Consider the following 19,898-nt stretch of genomic DNA (forward strand, 5'->3'; position numbering starts at 1 on the left):
CAGGGGGGTTCGTTGTCCGATTTCCTCTCGGAGCCATAGCCAGCCGGCTAGCCAGCGGTGGCCATGACTGTCGTTGGGCAGGGCTTTGGGAGGTTTTTTGTCCGATACCTAGAGAGAAAGAAAGAGTGTCAGGTGTCAAACACCATTGGCCGCCGGGGCTAATCTAAACGCCGGAGGCCATTACCGCCCCAAACAAACTCTAAACTGCAGACTTGGTATACATATGTATATATATATATATATGTATAAAACGAGCGGGTGAACCGGGTTCGTTACTCGTTTCGAATGTCGCGAAAAAAGTCAACGAAAAAACGGTAAAGTTATTCCGATAGGGTTTCCAATTCTCGACAGAATTTCAACGAATACGCCAGTCAGTCGAGATGATTGAAAGCTCCGATCTGCGGATCATCAGAATTAGGCAGGCATTATTTTTACGATAGAGTTAAGAACACCACGCGGCAGATCCTTGGACGATAAGTTTCAGGACGTACCGCATCGGCTGTAGCTGTACGATGGTTTGTAACCAGGATCAGACCGATGTCAGCGATTGGCCGATTTGCGGCTGCCCCGCACGTCGGTGATATATAGCGGGTCGTAAAACACGATCATTGGTTTACTGCCGGTTGTCTGTCATGCGCTGATTGTTGGGCACGAAAACGCTTATCTACCACTTTGCTCGTCCTTCCTACATACGACGTTTTAATTGTCAGATTTTGCCAGGTGCTATAACTACACGTTTTATTCGTTGTTTAACAATTTACACCATTTTAATTACACTCCAACAATTTTATACCATCGTGTATTAACTACTAAAAAATTTATCCATCTCTCGCATGATTTTCACCACCGATTATTCTTGGGCGACAAGTGCTCGGTACCAAGGATTCAAAAATATGGATTTTGATCAGAGATAGATGATGATTTATTTCGTATTACAAATGTTTACTACCATTTAACAGTCTGGTATTTTCAAACATGCTGCTTTCGTTATCAGGTGTTCGAACATCTCTGGAAGATTTTTCGTTTCTCACAAAATATTCTGGATCTGTAAAAAATGTGGATAGAAAAAGATTAATTTGTGTACCTATAGTTGCAGCTCGTGCAGCGTTGTCGATTAGTTTACGGCAGCTGTTATACACGTGCGTAAAGATTTTATTCCCTGTTAATGTACGAGATGCGATATATTTATCGATTCTTTTGGCTTGTTTTTTTTTTCTCTCTCTCTGTCTCTCTTTCTCTCTGTTTGCTACTAATCCTCTCAGCGAGAAATATGGCGAGATATTCTAATTTCAGAGCGTAACGAAGTTTAAACGGTTGAATTCTTGCCAGATTTTACGAACCGTCGTCTTACAGCTCGGGAAAGTTCGATGCATTAATTTGAAACCTCGTGGAAAAAAGCACGATGCGTGAACTTTGTACACCTACCGTGCGAAAGAAAATCCCATAACTTATTCCCAGCTTGAAGCTCTAGCTTGTGCTACGCGTCAGGAAAAGGCTGAGTTCGGACTCACAAATCGGCTGTTGCTTCCGCGAGCGACGGTGACATCGTATTATTTGTTGGTTTCCGCTCCGTGTTGACGACTAATTTGTTTCTTTTTCCCAAAACTAATGAAGAACGAACGGAAAAAAAATGGAAAAATTTGTCCGCGGCATTCTACAAACCGCACTGCGTTAATACGTTATTTGCCTCTTTGAAACCGGACGCCCATTCATTAGTTTTCAGACACCGCAACGCGTTTCCTTCGAAGTCTATAAAGAATGTCTCATTGTCGATCTCGCTCTAACGATATTCTCGACGACAAATTTACTCTTTTTTTTTTTTCTACATCTTGGAACCAATTTGTGTCACAATTTAGTCGAGTAGGTTTTTAGAGTAACGTAAATTTTTATTCTTTTTTTTTCTATCACATTAAATTAGTTATCCGAATGAAATCAACTACTGTATTGTATAAATATATGTACATACCTAACTGCGGTAGCTTTAGCACGTATTTAAGTGCGGCTACTGAAATTACGACGGTTAGTGTTTTTACGGCAGTCAAGGCTGTAACCCGGGCGTAACATTCGGCCGGTGCTATTAGCGCGGTAATAATTATATCCTCAGTCTCGTTCCCGACATTCAAAATGCTGCCGAAGCGCCGTTGCGACGATATTCAGAGTCGAAATTCTTACGGTCCCGCCTCGATTTCCTCTCGGCATGATTTTCACGTATCAAAAAAAATGGAAAATAGTTACAAGGGAGTAAAAGAAACTGTGAAAAATAGAGAGAGGAACAAAGCGTAGCCGCGGTGCATCAAGCGGCAGCTGCGTCTGTACTATCGATTGACTTGAGTTGAAAAGTAGTTGGTAGGCAACGCGACGCGTGACTCGAACTTTATATGAGTCCCACCTTGAGGCGCACCACCAGCCACATTTCGGTGTCCTTGGCGCAGATACCATCGTCTTCATGTCCGCATGCTTCTTGCGCGAGAACTCCTTATGTAGTAGTAGAAAATAAGGTAAATGGGTAGTACCTACACGGTTGCCTCGGCGTAGGTACCCACCCATCCCGGATTCATCCTGGATTCACCCTCGCGTCAGTAGTCACGTAGAAATTTTCGTATTTGGTAGAGATCACGTATGGATAAAATGGCGTCACGAAAACCCTGCTGACTCCGATATCCTCCCCGAGCAACGAAAGACCAGAAACCACCACCTCGAGCCCTTCTATTCGGTCCCTCGGCCCCGTTCCTTACGTTCTTTCTTCCTTCCTTCCTTCCTTCCTTCCTTCCTTCGGTCACGTCTCGCCGGGTCTGAAGACCTAAAAGGAAAGGTAGCACACGAAGGTGCTGCGCCGAGGGGATCAGCCTACGTATCGTTGTGTGTTCCACTAACGATTCGGTCGTTTACCTGCCCGGACGTACTGTCCGTGAGATTTTTCCACCGCTTGGTTATCGTGGATCCAGGATAGTCCTAAACGCGTATCATGGAAAATTCCCGCGGGAAGGAGAGGACAAGTTTCCTCGGTATTTTTCGGAGTCCAGATATGCAACCAAGTGCGCTTACCTCTTACAAAGTAGAGGCTGAACGGCGTCTTCCTATCTTTTTTGTCGCGGCCTTCGCTCGGCGCCAGGGTCTCGGTCTTAACCGAGACGAGATACGTCCACACTGTATATCCTGGCGCGATGTGTGCACGCCGTTTTTACTCGTCTCCATCCTGCCCGGATCCACCCTCCTTTCCGTGCCGAAAACGACCACGACTTGTCTGCGAAATTTGTTTCAGCTATACGTACGCATCTGCACCCCTCATATATATTCGGTTTGCCTAGGCCTACTTTTGCAAAAACGGTGAAGGAGTATGAAAGAAAAAAAAAAAAAAAGAAATTTAGGTTCACTCGCTCTTACGTCATGCTTTATGCATTGAGCCTGTGAGGCTGAAAAAATTCCAGTTCTCCGTAAGGTTTTCAGGAAGAAGAAAAAAAAAGAGAGAAAAAGAAGACGGAGAAAATGGATGAAGAATTCATGCGCGTGTCGATAGACGCATCTTTTCTTCACCGAGCACAGGTGCAGAAGCATAGTTATAAAAAATTGAGCTTCAACGTTCCTCGTGTCGCGGCAAACGTTACGGAAATCCACGCTGGTTGGTACATTTCACCCTACGATGGTACCTAGGTGGATGAAAAGGTGTACGACGTACATGTACCCAAGTCGCGTTGCGCAGTATACTGACTGCAGAGGTACAATTTATACGGGCGAACCAACGTGCAGGCAACATCCTCCTCTTCCTCCTCCGCCAATATCATATCACTCCGTATTTCCCGAGGGACAAAAGCTGCCGAGCTGATACGGTGCAGATGAGGATACGTTGCAAGCGTGGCTCGACGGCGTAACGTCCAGGAGCCGGAAACCTGCGCCGGCATTACGCATCGGTGAAACGTGGAGGATGAGGTGGAGGTTTGCGGAGACGAATAGCCATCGTCAACCAGCATTCTCTCCGCGGAATGAACGTACTTGTTATATTCTGCCTCCGAATGGACTCGGCACAGAATTTCTCCACGGCTTCCGTTATCACCTGCGATAATTACGAGCAGCGGAACATTAGCGTGGAACAACATTAATTACGTATTTCTATGTATTCGCTAACTTCTCGGAATACAGATTCCTTCGCATCGTGTATATGAATTATGTCAGCGTTACAAGTTTTTCCATTTTTGTTGCTTCGCGGTAATGATCGGTGAATTTTAGAACCAAGGTGTTATCGAAGTACCGAGTCTTAGCTGGTAGTCCGGCGTATTGGAACCGCTGATCTCATGCACTCTGTGTTTTCCTTCGTACACACTGGTCCAAGATTAGCTCGACACGTTTTCGGGTCTCTCCCTCACTCTCCGCCCACTTTTCTCCCTTCCCGACTCGATTGGTTGCCAGGCTGCTTCTGTTTGTCTTTTAGTCCTGCACGGATACTCTCGTTTCTTCTATCAGAGATCTGTAATCAGTTTTATTCAAATACAAGTTCTACGACAATACAAGTTTCGACGTATTAATATATGCAGAAAAGTGTGTTATCCACATTCTGATGTCATCGCTGTTTATTTTTTTACCAAACAAACGATTCCACTTTAATTTAATTATAATTACCGCGATTTGTTATTAAATGTGTAGGTTCATCGTAATCTGGGGCATAGAATTTCATCGAAACTACTATTCGACACCTAAACCGTCGGATTTCTCGTTATTCACATCTGACGACGTATATATCAAACCACTTTCAGCTCTGCGATGAAACAGTGATCGTTGAAAAATTTTGAGATTTAGAGAGGAAAAATGAAGTAGATACGGTCGCTGGTTGGCGTAGGTCAGTTGATCCTCCCAGTCAGCTGTCCGCGACGACGAATGCGGACGGGTTTTATTCGTTGTTGATTTATCGCTTCATCGGAGGAAGAGGATTAAAAAGAAGTGGCAATAAAAAGTCACTCCTCTCCATCGATCAACGTGAGCTTATTTTTGTCGGCAGGTGATCGAATCCACTTCGAGCCGCAAAGTAAACGGCGACAGTTAATCAGCGCCGGTGTTACAACCCTTTTGGACGACATTGCGCACCGTCGCGTCGGGCCAATATTCGACTTAGGTCAATGGGTCATTGGTATAAACCCGAACGGGGAATCGAAGAAACGAACGAATAACGTGCGGTGCAATAACGGTCACTACGCAGTGCGAGAAAAATCTGAAACTAGGTTTACGGTGCGCAGCTCTTGCCGCGGTGTACTTAAGTCGAATCTAATTAAATTGCCTTTTCGATGCGGCAAGAAATTACTTTTCAATCATCGCTCGTGCCGCTCGAGGTGGTTTTACAGGTATTAGCACTAGCCTTCGCGCCGATCAGCAATCGATATTGGACTTACACACCGCGTGTCATTCCATGGTCCACCCGATCCCGTTATCGGTTCGATATCGGTGCCTTGGCTACAGGCTTCGGTCTCCGACTATCGGAGTTTTCGCCTGTCCGTGAAAACAATCATGGAAAAATGGAAGAAAATAAAATAATAATAAGAATTCATTCCCCGTCGCATAAAGTCCCGATGATGTTTCTGCTGTTTTTGTTTTTCCCTGTATTCGCGCGAAACTTTCTCTCATCTCAGAAACGCTATGTATACTTATACCTTCGCGTATAACATTTTTCTACGACAGATTAGATAAGGTGAAAAAGTTTTATCAATACCCTAATTCCTTTCCAACTCCCTTCGAACACGATGTTCATACTTGCGACTGCCTGGCTCCGGATCGCGATCGGAGTAACGTAACGAGCGGGGACCAATAAGGGGGCATGGATTAATTATCCCGGGCAGATATCGGCGGCCCCTCATTCGATTGTTTATTTTAATTCAATCTCTGCTCACAATGGATACTTTCCACGGTTTACTTGCAAACGGTTTATCGAGTCGGACGTTTCTTGGGAGGTAAGAAGGCAAGGGAATAGGGGGAAGAGGAAATGAAAATAAGAACAGGCCAAGGAAACAAAGCGGTTGTAGGGTAACTCTCTCTCTCTCTCTCTCTCTCTTTCTCTCTCTCCTCTTTGTACGATAAGAACCTATACGAGTTTGTAAACGGCGTATGCGTTACCAATAAGACTTAGGCACACACGTTACTCGATTAGTTTACCTGCCACCATAACTGCATATAAGAACTCCAACTCGACCCTGAGTTCTCGCAGTTAGTTCTGAACTTCCGTCCGCTCTCGACTATACCGGGAATCGTCTATTTTCCCGGATTCCCAGACCTTATAAATCGTCTCACCTCTGCAGGGGTAAGTCGAACGAAGATCAGCTCCGAACTGTTGTATTATACTATTACACCGACCATATATATATATATATATATACATCTCCTATATTTGCCTGGAATCTTATCTTCTTCTCTCTTGAGCTCGGCTCTGGAGGTGCGTGCTGGCGGCATATATATTTTCACCTTTTTTTTCCATCTCTCTACCTTGCTCTCTTTTGTCCCAGTTAGAGCCTTTCGACAATTAGACTGGTCAGTCGACTCAGTCGTGTCCAGTCCTTCGTGACCTAACGGTACACGCATCGAGACTTGCCCGATGGTTTATGGGCATAAAAAAAAAAAAAGAAAAAAAGAAAGGGATGCTACCGGACGCATTGTGGCTTACGGACCTCTGACGATGCGGTTCTACGCCTCTGACGATTTTTTGCTCCATTTTCGACGCTGATCCTTTTTCCGAACGGTCAACTGCACCTTTTCGAACGGGGTTGGTTATGCCGCTCGGTTCTCTCCGAAGGTATTTTTCCGAAATTGTTCGCGCAGCTGCGGATCTTACATTTCGACCAAGTGTTGGAAACCCGTTTGGCTCTATATAGGTATCGCAATATTCTTGGGAAATCGAAGGGACTATTTTCCATTCGTTCAATTTCCCATCTCACATTGAATTGTAAATTTGAAACTCTGTTTTTTTTTGTTTTTATTTTTTCTACTCGTATACCTCAAAATCAACGATCGATAATTTTTTTTTTCCCCCTGTTTCTCTTTATCAACCAGCTGCTCAGCCCGTAGGATTTGCTCGTAAAAGTAGCTGAGGATACGTTTTCAAGTCTTATTATATACTTAGGAGCCACTGCGGTAAGCTAAAAGGCGAATAAAGGAACCTCTACTAGTCCGATAGAGAGGTCGAGAGTGATCAGTGTAAAGACAGAAACCACGGCCGAAGCTTTGCTACATATACCTTACGAAGAATGAGAACGGGGTACGGATAAAGAGAAATACCGAATGCGGGTGGGTATATTCGTTTCGGTACCGCCCATACGAATAACGACGAACATGAGACCGCGGACCCTTATTTATCTGCTCGAGAATAAATTGCCATACACGTTTGATACAAGCGCTGTATGTCTGCAGTTTTTTCGCATTTCACAATAGGAATATTTCATCCATCTTTGCACAATTCACCGAGTGCCGTGTAATTTCGATGGAATTTCGATATCTGAATTATCGGTAGTTTCGCGTTACTTTGATGTGTGCCAGATTCTACATGCACGAAAATCGAGCAGAGGTTGGATTTTACGGCTCTCCCACGAAGAGGTACAAAGAGCTTCTCGAAGGCAAGCTTCCGGGGCGTGTTGAAAATCAAGGAACTTAATTTCGAGAATATATCGTTCGCTCTGAGGATTCTTCTCTTTCGTCGTATTTTGAGCGTGGATCGAATCAGAGAGACGTTTTACCATCGATGTTGCACCACTGCAAGCTCTCTCGTGTCTTTGGTTTTATTTCATTTTTTCGCGGTATATACGACCGGATTGGGGGATCGTTCTTTGCCCGAGATGAAACACGTGTAGGTAGGGTCTATTCCATTTTCTATACTTGGGGGAGTGTACGAGGAGGCTTGCGGTGGCGCCATAAGGTGTGTAATGAAGGTGATACTGCAGGGGATGACACGGCCGCAGAGCGAGAACGGCTCTCCCATCTCACCGACACTGGGTTAGAGTCACGGCTCCAGGAGGTCGGGATTTGATCCTAGGTAGGCCGTTCATCTCACGGGATGTGATTTCATCTCGGCAGACAACACCCGTCTTACGCGGCATTGCCATACACGTATAATACGCTTCTTCCCATCGTCTGCGAGAGACGCACAGCCAGCTGCTGGGTCGGTGCCGGTGTCCACATAAAACCACACCGTGGACCAGACACGCGTCTCTATCTTTCCCTCCATTTTCTTGTACAAATTTTCTCTTCCCCCTCGCCCTTTATCCAGCCTAAGGAACTCGAACGATGTTCGTTATCTTCCGGGGAAGAAAATTGTTCCATATTTTTTTCAGTCTCTTCTTCTTCGCTTCCTCTCGAATGATTGACCATAATTATCGATATAATTATCGCCTCCGTGGTCATCAATTCTTAACAAAGCAATCGCAATACTGTCTGAAGGTTATGTCGAGTGTAATTTCAGGTACGTTTCGTCATTCGTGTTTTACACCCGCATCATCGTCTGTTGCGTACAACGGATTATTTTCTACGAATGTGTTTAATATCGCTCAGCGTAATAAACCTCAACAGGCGATGTTGGCCTTTCGCTATTTTGGAGTAACCGATCTTTGCGGGATCTTTGATCTACCTCGTCATTTACACATTTATGCATTCGCCACGTATATCGTGATGTTTACCGACGACAGATCGTAAATCGAAACTGCATATTTTTGCTGTCTGCAGAAAGCCGCGGGAAGAAGTTCAAACCGTGCGTGTGTAATATTATCTTTATTTACCTACATATGTGCGCTTAACCGATCCTATGAAGGTTCTAGACATCGCAGAGCCACGTAACCTGGACGTAAATCTTGGTATTATTTGAATATATTCCACGATATTTTTGGAATAAATCGATACGTTGATAACCGGACCTTGACAGTAATCGAAGAAGTATAAAGGTGTACATATATTGTGCAGAGAATGCACGATGACAAGTTATTTGAACGTAAAATCATGCTTACAGAGAAAAATCTCTATTAATTTTTGTCCATCGAGGTGAATTTGTGCACACTTAGGCAATTCAACGGGCTGCAATTAGTGTGTCTACAAATTGCGAAATTATTACACATTGGAATAAAGATACAGGGAGGCATTATATTTGTGCAATAAGTTGCGAAATAGAAGCGCGACACGCCATCCGAGACTTTCTCTCTGCCTCTTCGATCCTGTACACTGCACAATTTCAACTCAGGAATTTTCTTATACTTACAAATATTTTTCTTACTAGTATTCGTGCGAAATATGTGAAAATTTTTACTTATTCACACTTTCGGGGTAACGTGATTCGTCTATTTGTACGCATGAACACTGAGAAAAATTTCATTTGTTGCAGTAACTAAAAAAATTCAGTGAAACAGGCTTTAACGTCAATTTATCGTTGCACAAGCATTAAATTTTCGCAACAGTTACAAGATAATAAAGTAACAGTGATCGTAATGAGAAAGAATAGTAACGGATACTAGACTTTCTGGTAACAGGGACAAAACTAATTTTCATTCTCTACCTAGAACTATATTCTTCGGTTGCGGTAAAAAATGAAAATAGTTTAGGGTACCGAGCGGTAACCGGAACTAAAAATTTCTCTCAGTGTAGTATCGACGACCAGATTTTTAAGGCGAGTGCAGCAGGTAGAGCCGATTGGAACTGGGCGGCGCCTGGAAAATAAGGAAAACAGGGCGTCGAGCTGCAGACCGCTTGTATAAACCGTGTGTATTTTCCTCGGTTATACGCTGGTATTTTTACGCCGCGTCGCAGCTCGGGAAACCCAATGTCAGTTTTGATTTTCCTAAAACTCTTAGCAGCAATACGATGTCGTGAATTTTTTTTCCCTCATCAGTATATTTCATATCAGTAATTAAAGGATACCAAGTACTTTTCACTGCGCAAATTATTTTCAGTTTTTGAAAATGCGACGGATTTAAATCCGCCGTAAAGTTTTTCGTACCGTGTTACCGTTGCTTTGTGAATGAATCGTCAGGATGCTCGAAAGCATAGAGTGTTGAAAAAACTAGCCGTAACTGATACCGTTCGGTAAAGTGTCGTGAACCGTTTTCCAGAGATTCCCTCTTGAGTTTTTCTAACGGGAAACGGGATCGCGAGTGAAGACGACCTATACTTACACCATCAACCCCGAGTATTCGTCGAGCCAGTCCGAAGTCATTTGCCTTGGATGAAAATCGAATAGATGAAAATCACGGAATATCCCTAATCCGGTGAAAAAGTCGTTCGAGGCCTCTCGCCGCTGATCTACAACCTACACGCATCCATCCATCCTTCCGTTCATCCAAAATTCCGAGCTCGACCCTCGGCTAAATTCGAGGGATGGAAATAGTCGGGTTAGATTGCAAATCGCGAAAATCAAATCGTTCCGGTAAATACGTTCGGGCGCTCTTCCGCCAGCAATATACGCACATGGATCTGTATGCTCACCGTTGTGTACATACATACACATACCGATATGTACCTATGAGGTATCGTGTGTATCCACTGCCCTAGGCAAAGAACCGCATAAAATCCTGCTTGCCTTGCTCGTATATATCCGGCATTCGTATATACCTCTGTACCCATAATACCTCTTCACTCGGTGCCGATGCCACATATTGTACCCATCGGAACTATCTCCGCATGTATCGCAGCGAAATTTTTCTGTAACCAATGCGTTGCATCAACCTGCTGATATTTCGCAAGCGCGGTTAGGTCACCCGGTTACCCCGTCAAGTTTCTTCACCTTCCACAGCTGGAAACGGGGACGACTTTTTCTGGGTTGACTTAATCAGATCGTTTTCTAATTAAACGAATCTGAATTGGTCGGTCACTTAACGCGTGATTTACATTAGTTACATTCTAAACAAGAAACTTGAGGAATAACTAATCGTTTGAAAATGTTTTTATCGACTGTATGACCATGATTCACGATTCTAAATACGTAACGTGTAACGCTTCGGGGAACTGTACGATCCTTTTCCATTTGTCGACGTTCTCTTGATCAGTGCAATCCGGTTTTCGTTGGATTTTCACTGGTAAAATCGTCAAGAAAAGGCGAGGGAAGTCTTGAGTGTTACTTTTGCGTCGAGCGATTATCTCTCCAGGTAATGAGAAAATTAATGGGCTCGTATCAGAGCCGAACAAGGGGTACAATTTTGTCCACCCGTTATGCAGTGTCTAACGTTCTTAATTCACGTTCTTGCGTATGCGTGTGAAGCGAGTAGATTTTGCGATTAAAAGTTCCGCCAATCATCCAATCTCCGTTAAGAGAGAAAGAGAGAGAGAGAGAGAGAGAAAATGACCGTGCAGCGTCGCTCATGCTTCGAATCCGTCACGCGCACCATGAATTCGTTCCGTATTTCATAAAATCATAATTTATCCCTCTGCAGTCACGGTCTCCTTTTATTCAGCACGGCAGTTTCATTGCTCGAGGCGGCCAAGAGCCGATAAGCCTTATCGGCTGTGCTGAGAACAACCGAGCGAAGCTTCTCCTTCAGCCTTTTTCAGAGTCTTTATCGAATCTTGGCCCCTTTGATGTACCTCATTTCTTTGCTGTTCATTTATCGTTATACTTTTCTTATGTACCACACACCGCAGATTGTTTTACCTGTTTTAATTTATCTTCTTGTTTTACAGATGCGGAAGAAGGCGCAACGGCGGCCCGTCGCTCCTTGGGTGAGTGACAATTCCTTACAGCTACTTCAATTACTTCAATTCCTCCACTGTTTCGCCTCACTTTTGTCTACCATTCGTATTTGTCTCGAGATTTTCTGCGCTCCGGAGGAGCCGATGGTACCTTCTATATTGGGCCGAAATTTGCCGAAATTACTTGGCCCTAGTAGTGTGTGAAAATTTGAGCGTTAATTGGTACGCTCTTGGCGTCGATGTAATTAAAACCGTCTATCTCTAGTCTTATTAATTGCCAGAAGTCTAGGCCGCGGTCTAATTGTACCAATCAAAAATATTACATGCAGTCAATGTATTGCGAATGAAGCTTTACCAATTCCCACGGTAACTTAACGCCGTGACAAAATTCTTCTGCGAATCATCTTCCTGCCTACCTTCATTTCTCGCCAATCGCACGACAGAAACTGACAAGCAGACACACACGTATGACAAATGGACATCAAAGTTTATGAAAGTAGGACAAAGAAGCTGGGGGAGGGGGGCAAGGGCTGCTAAAGAAATTGAGTGAAAACTTCAAACTGCAAACTGTACGGGTGGGTATATATGTATGTACCTATACTGCAGTCGAGTTTCATCCGATACGCGTAAAACTTCCGACGCTTTTAACTTTCCGTGTGTACATCGATACATCGGTGTGTGCGTACCGTATCCCCTTCTTTCAAACTGCTAACAAGTTTCCGAAGCTGCAAAATTTTTACGGGACTCCGAGATGAACCCGTACACCGGACGTCACCGTATAACATATTGACGGTGAAAATCCATACAACATCTATTCGTTGTGACTATAATCGTGCCGGAGGAAAATGTTTTTCCTTACGATTCACTTCGTTTTTAAGAGATTCAAAATACCGCGGGACGAATATTTTATACTACGCGATTGTAATTAAGTGGAACTGACTTCTCCCGTTCGACGATTGGAAGTTGTGGTAAATTGGAGCTACCAATTGAGGAGGAAAGAGTTCGTCTCAGTCTTGATTTTTCGACGCCTTAACCGCGGTACGCCATGATATTTCCCATAGTTTTGGGGTGGTTCGTGCTGAGGGTTTCCGGCAGGTGGATTTATACCCTTCGCATGTAAGGTGGCCGCCGCCAAAATCGTCGGGGACTTTGGTACAGGGTCGAAACAACGAAAGAGAGAGGTTCGAGTGTACGCGCGGAGTAATTGGACGGAAGAGAGGATGAATAGTAGGGAGGGGGGGGGGGGGAGGGAGGGGTGAGGAAAGATACGGGGGATGAGCGGAGAAACACTGCCTCTGCTCTAAAACGTCTGGAAGAGACGACCGACACAGATCCGTATCTTAATTTAATTTGCTTTTAACGCTCGCTATTCTCTCGCTCTCTTTCGAGGCTGAAACGGGAACGCGGCGGGAGTAAATTTTGAACATCGCTTCTTCGCACTCTGGTTCGTGGACGCTTTTATACCGTACTCGAAGGTAAGAAGACGAAGGGGCGAATTAAGGAAGAGTACAGACGAAAGGAAAATGGAGATGAGCCCGACGAGGAGGAGACGCGACTTACGGGCGATAGTCTCCTTTCGGATTAATTAATCCGATTATCGTGATCGGCTCGACGCGACGTGCGGACGACGAATCGTTCTCTGTATCCGTAAAGGCATACCGAAAAGCTCGGCTGAAACCCAACCCCGACTCTCACGGTTCGTGTCTTGGGGTTCGGCCCACCCGACCTAAGGGACAATCAAAGGGAAGCGAAGAACCCTTCGGAAGCCCGAATGGAAGGAGCCACTCTTCTCGATGGAGTTCACAAAATGAAGAATGAAACTCCAGAGACATCTTATACCTACCGGTAATTCCCAACCCCTCAGGCCCTCTCGGCCTCTATATAACCCGCCCTTTATAAAACGTGCCACTCTCCGCCCGAAATTCGACCTTGATGGTTACCTGCCTGTAGGATTAATTTAACCTTAATGAAAATCCATTACTCTCGAACCTCTCGACTCGCCTACGTGCGATCCGACTTGGGCTTTTTGCCCGAAAGTATCGGTATCAGTTTATTATCCATGCACGAAGAATTGAAATTAAAGAAATATCATTCTATCCATGATCAATCGTTAGCTGCAATTGGATCGCAGGATTGTAGAAAATTTTTAGATTTTTCTCGTGATTTTCAGTCGTCTCATTGGATCAAAATTTGCCTCGATTGTTTAGTTAAAACTTGGGTATAGATGCACAAAAATATTTCAACGACGGAACTACACTCAGAGAAATTTTTAGTTTCGGTTACCGCTCGTTCCTTAACTATATTCAGTTTTTACCACAACCGAAAAATATAGTTCTAGGTAGAGAATGAAAATTAGTTTTCTAGCTGTTACCAGAAAGTCTAGTATCCGTTACTATTCTTTCTCATTACGATCACGGTTACTATATTTTCTTGTAACTCTTGCGAAAATTTAATGCTCGTGCAATGATAAATTGACGTTAAAGCCTTGTTTAACTAAAAATGTAGAGTAAACCTCACAAACTTATTTTGCGTTGCAATTAACAAAAAAGGATCGACAATAGCAGAAAATGGTTGCGGTGTACCTCGTTTTTCGCAATTCCAACAATATTCGAACAGTGTTTTTAACGATATCTGTTTTACTGAATTTTTCTAGTTACTCTAACAAATGAAATTTTACTCAGTGTAGATGAGACTTGGACAATTTTAAAAAGATCCAAGCTCAATCAAAACGCGTGAGACTTGATGGAGTCGGTAAAAGACAGGCGCGCGTTCTTCTTCCGTCGGGTGCGACTCGTGGATCACGATGGTTGGGTTGGGTTGGGTTGGGTCGGAACTTCCGTATGCGGTGCATGTCGGTACAGAGAGCTCCGCATTGATCGACCGCGTCGGAGAAAAGCTGGGCTCCGATTGGCCCTCGCGATTCTGGGTTCTCATTTTTTTTTTCTTCATCCCTTACTTCGCCCCGTTTCCCCGTATCCTGCACAGACTCTCCGAAAGATCGGACGGCCGAAACAGAGGTTGGTATACGTACGGTGCACCGGATAGAGACGGATGCAAAGAAAAATGTCGTATCTCTTTGCAACTTACGCGAAATCCGTACAACGAGACAAAATCTTGTTTCGACGGATCGTCGCGCGCCACTGATTTTGTCGGGGGTGAGAAGAGACGCGCACATCATCCCCCAATCACTCGTACCTTGGAACGAACCCTTTCAAACGTCACGGTTTCTTTCCTTCCCTCGTGTAACCAGTATCGCGTATATATATATATTGGTTAATTTTCCTCGACGCGGAATTAGTCGACGAGTTTCCTGCGGTTTTTTATTGGGCGTATCTCAGCGTCTTTCAGCAAATTTCGCGCAGATCTTCTCCTTTTTCTTGCTTCAGCGCGGTCTCTTTAATTCCGTGACTCTGTACATCCAACGATTTATTTTCTTTACGTATATATACGTAGGTTCTAGTGTTCGTTTGCCTGGAAGAGAAACAGGCGGATCGGGTATAATAGCGAGGCACGATTAACTGGTTGAACATCTTCGTCTAGCTCGAAGCTCTGGCAATTTCCTCGAGTCGTGGCTTCGTCGCGAATACATGTACGTTGTACAGTGTGCGTTGGTGTGTAAAGGTATACATATACCTGTGCACATCGACGGTTATTCGCATTACCGACGTTTACGTGTATTTTAAGTATTACCTAAGGCGTAGGTATGCTAATCAGGAAGACTGCTCGTCGGCGCTCTTTGTTTCTTCTGTAATCGGCTTATTTTATCTCGTCGTTATGCATGCCTGGCTCCGCCACCCCAATTTACTATTTCTTCTCTTTAGCCGAGACTTGTGATAAGTATCGATCACTATCTTCCGCGTATTTTATACGGTTATTGGTAACTCGGTACCGGTTATACGGATAATGGCGAGTTTTTTTATCTTTTTTTTCTCCTTCGGGCACTCAGCTGAAACTATATCGATAGTGTATAGAGTAGTTTATCATTAGCCGTAGTCTGAGTGGAAAAAAAATTCCTCATTGATTTTTCCGCGATTAAAATATGCTCACATAATATCGTAAGTATTGTGACGATTGTGGTTAATCTTTGATTTTAACATGCAATTTTTCTCACGCTAATTACTCGCTGCTTCTTTTACCCGAGAGTAACGAGATCGGTACTTGTGCACACGTAGCTTTTATGGTGATGATATTTGAAGAATTTTTCAAGTAGTTACAGGAAACTTGCGTTTTAAGAAATTATGGTTATTCCTAATCTCATGTGATTTAGTGCGCGCCAGTGAAGAGGTACTCGAATTAACCAGACCGAACTTTATATTCCTCGTTATATGTATACACTCAAGTTACTCGGAGTGGCTACTTGTACGCTGCACGTTGTGAGTAATGGAAAACGCGTGTCTGCATTACGCGTTATAGGATAGAATTACTCGACATAATTAATTAATCAATTCGACACTACAGTTGACGAGAAATAGCGAAGAGTGCAATCGTTTCTGTACATCTCGATTTAGATCATAAAAAAGAGATCGTTCAACGATTGTCACTACTGTGATGTCACGCATATTTTATTACACACGTTTAAAAATTCTCCGTACCTTGGAGCTACCGTGCTGGCGCATGCACTTCTCTCCCCTCCCCCATACTTCACGAATCACCAAAGGTAAGAGCAAGGCTCTTCCGGTCTAATGGAAATATACACTTCGTAACGATACGAAGAAGCTCCGATACAGGAGCGATCATTCCCGGGTCGTTAACCCTACGTGTATCCGAGGTCTTCTTTCCCATATACAATTCGAAACCTCACACTACCGAAGATGAATAAGAGGATATAATACACGCGAGGAAAATATGCCGAGAAATTATATGAAGAAGAAAAATATTCTTTTCGGTATACGAAGAATTTCGAAAGTCCTTTAAATTTTCAGAACAATTAAAAACAGGCATCGATGTACCGGATTCCACGAGCAATTCGATGCACCGCCCGGTGATTCAACAGCAGAAATAAATCGTCAACGATAGTGAGAGTATTTTTTTTTTTTTCAGTAGCTATCCCCTTACATTACGTTCAATTCCCATGTATGTGTATATTATGGCACATAAAATTTGATTGTACAAATAATAAATAAAAGCACCTAAGCTTAGGTTGCCTAATCGTGGTGGGTAAAAGATGGAGGAGATACGGTGCGGCAGATGAAAAATAAAAAGCAGCGGAGGAATTCTATTGATTGGTCGTGGTTGAAGATGCGAGGATTCGGTGGCGCCATCTCTGAGTAAAGGTTCAACTCGATTTACTCGCTCCGAGTTGCCGGAGGGCGGGGGCGGTGGCGGGGGTCGGGATCGAGGGCAGTCGTGGGTGGTCCAGGGGGTGAGGGAGAGGACGAGTCGTCTTTGCCCAACCCCTCCACCCACCAACGTCGGAGCCGAGCCGAGACTCGAGAGGTAGGGGTTGTCCATTGGGGGTCGTTTCGGCGTATCGACCCAAAGGAAACGTTACACGATGCCGGGGCTCTCTCTTTCACAGACACAGAGGCAAAAGGGCACGGATACCTTCGCCCATGCAGGTGGCGAGGTTCTACCTGAGGGACCGCAGCGGACTTTTAGCCTCTGCTTTAGGCGACTCCTCCACTACCTGGCCATTTATCCGTATCGTGGGATATATAGGCGTTCCTTCGTTTCGTACACAACAGATCCTATGTACTCGGGCAAGTAGATACACTCCGTAATGTTCGGACCGCCGAAACGGACCCGAACGTTCCTTTTTATCTTGGACTGTACGAACTGACCAAGGAATATTTCTGCGGCTCGATACCCTGACCGTGAAAATATTTTACTCCGCTCCAGCGACGCGTTGATTTTACGAGTCACGTCGATTTTTGTCGGACGAGAATTTTGTAAATAACATATCATGTACGTGTATTGCGATTTTTAGTTTTCTTTTTTTTTTGTGCTCGGTCGTATTTCGTTGAGATAAATCGACCTGCGATACCGTGTATGGTTCTTCTTTTTTAACCAGTTAGTATAAATTTATTCTACGTTCAAAGATCAGGATTAATTGCAACGCGAATCGATATGCTGATTGAATTGACGATGAATAATGAAGACTGAGAGGAAGGTTAACGTCTCGTGCTTGTGTGACGTGTGTGAGTATAGGTGAATAAATTTGATTACCAAAGACGAACTTCTGTCGTATCAGATGTATTTACAAGTTGAAAAATTTGACATTTTGGTTTTTCTCTATTGTTTTGTATCTATTCGTCTTTTCTGTTAAATAATTTGAGATGTCGAATCTCGGCTGCAATACCTGGTGACGAAAAATGACGACGGCTGTATGAAACTATTTGACTTAGTGATATTTAAAAACTGAATTTTGCCTGTACCGGACAGAGAGATGTTCAAAATTTATATCCATACCGTACAAGCCACTGGAAAATTAATTCTGTCATCAGGACTTGAGCGAAAGCGAAGAAACCGAGTTTTAAAACCAATGTTGCTAAATGTTGACGGAAGTTTGATTGCATAAGTGAGCAAGTGTGAACCGCGAAGACCGCGATGTTGCCTTGAAACTGTTTCTCGCATAAAAAGCTAACGCGGTAATGGCGAGAGAATGAAATAAAACAAAAATACGATGGTGCGTATAATGTTGGTCGATTGGCTTGGCCGGCACTAAGTAAATGCGTGGTCAAAAAGCGGAGCAAGGACGTCGTAAAGCTTGCGTGAGGTGTAATAATAATTGTTGATAGGACCGTGTCGGGGTCCGACGACGGAGATGTGGAGTGGGCGTACTTAACGCGTCCAACATCATGTGGCATGGACTTTACATCCAAGAGCTTTGGCCACGTACCAGAGATGGCGCCATCGACAGACCGGCCTCGTGAATGGCTCTGTTCTCATCGAATCAACCGTACAGCCAACTCTCGCCGCTCACTTGCCGTCGGCAAACATCGCATCGTCCAGTATGGCCACGGACTTTGCGTGTACACCAATGCCCGGGCACTGCCATCCATCCACCGGCCACTCTCCTCTCTCACCAAAAACGTATTTCTCGTTTATTTTAACTGGGGACGTGGGGGAGAAGCGGAGAGAGAGAGAGAGTGAGGAGATGTATTTATACCTTGGGTACCTAAGAGTACTCTCAAAAACAACGTCCTTCCACACTCGGCGACGCCACGAGGCAAGCTTCAAATTTATACTCTGCTCAAAACACACGGAATCGAAACTCGTATGCTGCGGATAACCGTTGGGTTCGGAAGAGGTTGACAATTTTCTCAGAGATTATGATGATGATGAATATTGTTGAAAAAAGTTTCTGCTGATTAGGTTAAACGAGTGTTGGGAAGAAGTGGCTGGCAGCCTCTCAAGTATGGTTGTCCTCTCTCTTTTTTCTCTTCCTCCTTTTTTAGGAATAAGTTTTCTTGTCACACGCCAAGCCGCAGTACAGAACGTCGATAAAAGATGTGGGTATACTCGAAGATATCGGAACGACTCACGCGATAATAATGAGAAGAAGAAGAAGAAGACGGAGGAGGAGGAGGAGGAGGAGGAGGAACCTGTGTATCGTGGCCTGTCTCGGTTCAAACGGAAAGATACGATACGACGGTGTGTAAGAGGACGATGCGCATAAATTAGACTCACTTCAACTCTGCAGCATCATATTTACGACTATAGGACAACGGGTAAGAACGATAAACTAATCGGCTGTCAGCACACCGTTGATAATCGTTTCTTTTACCCGACTGCATCGCGTATCCAAAAGTCAATGGACGGGGTCGATCCCTCGATAAAAATCGTACCGTATCAATTTTGAAAAACACCGTGCAAATGATACCGCAGGTAACGCGGAATGCCGCCGGAAAAGGAGTCATTCGTTTTGAATTAAAAAGTTCACCCATAGCGTTACGAATTCAGGCTGAGGATCATGGGTTGAAGCTGCTGGAATACCTGGTAGGAAACCTTGGTTGCGAAAAAGTTTGCGAAACTCGTCTATTTCTGGTAAAAAAGTAGGAAAGAAATCTAGAGAGTAGCTAAGAGAGAGACAGGGGGAGGGGAAGGAGTGAGGGGAAGAAAAAAAAAACACGAGGAACTAAAAATAAATGAAAAATGCAAAGAAAAAGAAACATGAACCTCCAAAGCCTCTTGGCTGAAAACGAGTTGCGCATAACTGATGTTCCTTGGCTCTGCCCCAGCTGCTGGTTGAGTATACTCGTGTACATTACTCCGCAGATATAGGTACTTCATCGAGCAGCTAGGCGAGCCAAAAGATTTTCCAA

General features: G+C 44.2%; 2 long non-coding RNA genes across 4 annotated transcripts in view; one reads left to right on the plus strand and one right to left on the minus strand.

Annotated features, from left to right (window-relative positions):
- Window positions 1–834: 834 nt before the first annotated feature.
- LOC124222285 (uncharacterized) lies at window positions 835–5,186 on the minus strand. Of its 3 annotated transcripts, none has more exons than XR_006883992.2 (7): window positions 4,615–5,186; window positions 4,247–4,462; window positions 3,677–4,051; window positions 3,046–3,244; window positions 1,967–2,828; window positions 1,426–1,749; window positions 835–1,045 (listed from the first exon to the last, which is right to left on the minus strand). It is a non-coding gene; the product is annotated as an uncharacterized lncRNA (long non-coding RNA). The 3 variants fall into 3 exon arrangements; XR_006883993.2 differs by having other exon boundaries at window positions 2,890–3,244; XR_011176582.1 differs by lacking the exon at window positions 1,426–1,749.
- Window positions 5,187–6,148: 962 nt separating this feature from the next.
- Window positions 6,149–19,898, plus strand: part of LOC124214024 (uncharacterized) — a 45,153-nt gene continuing 31,403 nt past the window's right edge. The window contains exons 1-2 of the long non-coding RNA XR_006882049.2: window positions 6,149–6,280; window positions 11,626–11,664. This is a non-coding gene — a long non-coding RNA (uncharacterized lncRNA). The remainder of the gene's footprint in view (window positions 6,281–11,625; window positions 11,665–19,898) is intronic.

This window comes from Neodiprion pinetum, chromosome 1, assembly GCF_021155775.2.
Source record: "Neodiprion pinetum isolate iyNeoPine1 chromosome 1, iyNeoPine1.2, whole genome shotgun sequence".
NCBI lineage: Eukaryota > Metazoa > Arthropoda > Insecta > Hymenoptera > Diprionidae > Neodiprion > Neodiprion pinetum.